We start from the raw sequence: 3,691 nt of genomic DNA, 5'->3' as shown, positions 1-3,691 counted from the left end.
ATTTCTGTGATCTCTAGAGATCGGATTGCATTGAAAATAAAATATATCATTTGGGCGATCTCTAGGGATCGGACTACAATAAAGGTCTAACTACATCATTTGGGCGATCTCTAGAGATCTGATTACATTTTAGGATTACATCATTTGGGCGATCTCTAGAGACCGGTGGAACATCCTATCTAAAAGGCCTATGTCAAAGCCTAGTCTCGTGGCTGAATCAAAAGACGTGTTTGACCAGGAGACCGGCTGTTGACATCGGATAGATGTGCAGCTCAGATGGGGTGACTATGACTCCCATGAAGATGAGAGACATCGTCACCGATGTTACCACCCGAAACCGACCCGCTGTCGGAACACCCAATGTGGAGGAAAACCGCTGTCGGAACACTCAATGTGATGAGAAACCGAATGAACTCAGTTGAGCGACTCGAGATCGGTACAACCAAGGTCCGCAATACAGATCGGTCAAATCCGGTCCTCTCACCATCGTCAGTTAAGGTCATTCGATCACCAGGATCGTAAATTTTCAGCCGATGAGTAAAGAAGTCCATCGGAAAAAGATCCAAGCCACAGGTATAGCGAATTTCCACCGAGCGGCTAGAACAGGAAAGTAAGAAAGGAAGAGAGGAAAATCAGATGAAAGAAATGTCTCACACAGGAGTATATATAGGGAAAATGAGCATTTATTCTTTGGCGAAAACGGCTAACGCCGAATCGAGGACAATTAATACTTTGACGGACCGGACTGAAGAAGGGAAAAGATCGGAATAGTAGATCGGAAGGTGGGAGACCAGCATGAAAGGTCGGAAAGAACATGTGAAAGAGATCGGAAAGAGGAGGGATCGGTAGGCAAAAAGAATAAGACAAATTCCAATAACCGTCTTCAGAATCAGAGCCGAGGTAGTTAAGGCGTTGCAGACGAGATCTCACCGCACGCCTAAGAATCGCCCGCAATGCCGAGTGCTGTGGTATGTCATGTGATCCTGTACATCCCAATCTCCACCGTTGATCCCACTTGTAAGGACAAACCGGAACCCTTAGATCAAGAGAGAAGACGATGCAGCGTCTTTCGCTCTTAACCCTCGGATCGTTCCGGACAAGGAAATTTGGGACCGTCAGATGGAAAGAAGAAAAGGACAAATATTATGAAGAGTGATCTCAACCATTCATTTTGATTCTCTTTAATTCCTGAACCTCCGATCATGTCCTTCGAAATCTCGACCCTCCATCTCCCTCAAATAAATCCTGACCCTTCACGAAGAGCACCCGATTCCTATAAATACCTGCATAAAAACTGTTCAAACGACGGGCAAAAATAGACAAGAGGCTGTTATTATAGCAGAGGAACTCTGAAATTTCATTTAGTTTGCTACTCTGCTACTTAGAAGGGTCAATAAAAAAAACTTTTGAAACTAGTTTTCTGAAGTATTTTTCTTGAAAAGATTCTGAATACTGGAACTCTACATTTCCAGTTTGTTCATTATCTGGTCACACTCTCACTTTCTGCCTTTTATCATCTCTGTTTTCATTGTCCAAGCTCAACTTCATTCCACTCGGCTCTTTTCATCTTGATCTGATCGCATTTTAGCTAAGTACCCTCCAGTTCACAAGGAACACCACCCCTCAGGCCAATCAATCCTTGCCTTATCACTATTTGACACCCCATAGTTATTTTAGTAGATTTGGCTCCTTACAGGTAAGAGCTCATACTACTGTTTTATTAAGTGCTTACATTTACTTTCTGCATTTTCTTTATTCTTCTCACATCTGTGACTTCCTACTTTTGCACAAACGATCCCCAAAGAATGTTACTGTAAGAGCTCATATCACTGTTTTATTGAGTGTCTGCATTTACTTTCCGCATTTTCCTGTGTTCTTCTTACATCTGCAACTTTCTTCAAGACTATTTTTGCACAAACGATCCCCAAAGAATGACACTCCCAAATCATCTATTTAGTGATCAGTTCATTTTTATTAATCTTCATCTTTTTTTGAAAGTAAGTTTTCTAACTCCTAGTAGTATGTAAGTGGTTGGGTAAACGTAGGTAACTGCAACTTAGGGGTCTCTTTTAAAAGAGAGAACATGAATAACACGTCAGGAAGATAGCCAAACTATTAGGCCGACGTAAACAGCAATTCGACAAAGATGTCATAAAGTGGAATAAGACCAAAGTAAACGAAACAGAGTAGATCGGTCATTAATAGATATCGGTAAAATAAACGTATGGAAGGTCGATAAATCAAGTCTAGTTTTCCCGATCTAGTCAAAAGGTATCGAGAAGCCTTATCCCCGGCATCTTAGAACGCCAGAATCCTTAGCTTTAGGTTCTTATGTCATGTAGTTGAAATTAAAAATCCGGGAGATCGGAGAAATCCCTTCCAGGCTCCTGTTAATCTGAAAGAGATCGGAAGAGAGTTCTTATCCGGTCTCAATCCAAAATTTTAAACGTAAAAAGAGATCGGAGGAGAGTTCTTATCCGGTCTCCCTTCAAAATTTTAATAAACATTAAATAGGGATCGGAGGAGAGTTCTTATCCGGTCTCAGCTCAAAACATTAATAAATAACTCTAAAGGAGATCGGAGGAGGGTTCTTATCCGGTCTCCCCTCAAAATTTTAATAAATAACTTAAAGGAGATCGGAGGAGGGTTCTTATCCGGTCTCTCCTCAAAATTTTAATAAATAACTTAAAAGAGATCGGAGGAGGGTTCTTATCCGGTCTCCCCTCAAAATTTTAATAAACAACTTAAAAGAGATCGGAGGAGAGTTCTTATCCGATTCTCACACCCGTTCACTAAGGTTGTCTCATTTACTTATGTATCTGGGTGATCCAAATTTAGTGAAAAATCAAATATTCCTTTTACCAAAAGGATTAACATTGCCGTCTAAGCCCTCCTAACTAATTTATAAAGGACGCATAATTAAATCTACTTACCCTTATTAAGGGACGAGGTGGGGTGCCTAACACCTTCCCCACCCGTTTACGGACCCCGAACTTAGAATCTCTGTTTTGAAGTGGTTTCATTTTTAATTTAACTTCTCAAATGGTTTTCTTTAGTTTCCCTCAAAACTAAGGTGGCGACTCCTCACTTTTTCCCACTTCGGTGAGTGATCGTCCAGGCGACCGCAAAATCTATTGCGACATTGTATATAAATTGTAAATATTGTACTTGATTTCTATGAATGAAATGAGTTATTCTATCTTTTTGAAAAATTTATATGAGCAAATGAGATATGATGTGATGAATGAATAGATAAAATGGATATGAATTGTTTTAACAGGTAACATGAAACCCACCATGCACTAATAGAACAGAGGGGACTTTGTCTAGGTCTCCATAAGAATGAAATGGGATTAAAAAAAAAATTTCTATAAGTGAGATAATAAAATTAAATGGACATTAAATTAATATTGTAAATGATAAGATATGATAGGGTGCTCCGACACCGAATGTAGCACACCTTGCTTAGCTACACTGTAGATGGGTGAGGAGTGTTACAAAAGAACTCTTCTAATCTTGCAAACCTGAATTTAGAGGTTAGGAAAAAGGGGTAAGCTTAAACAAGCTCAGTGAGTAAACTAACAAACATTAATTATATCATTCATTTCATGCATATGTAATGCATCGTTCAAATGGGTTTTCACATCATAAACATTTCACGTATGATAGATTTGTCACCAGTAACTCCTCA

Source organism: Hevea brasiliensis, chromosome 2 (genome assembly GCF_030052815.1).
Source record: "Hevea brasiliensis isolate MT/VB/25A 57/8 chromosome 2, ASM3005281v1, whole genome shotgun sequence".
Taxonomy (NCBI): Eukaryota; Viridiplantae; Streptophyta; class Magnoliopsida; order Malpighiales; family Euphorbiaceae; genus Hevea; species Hevea brasiliensis.
Note: the sequence above shows the minus strand (reverse complement) of the source record.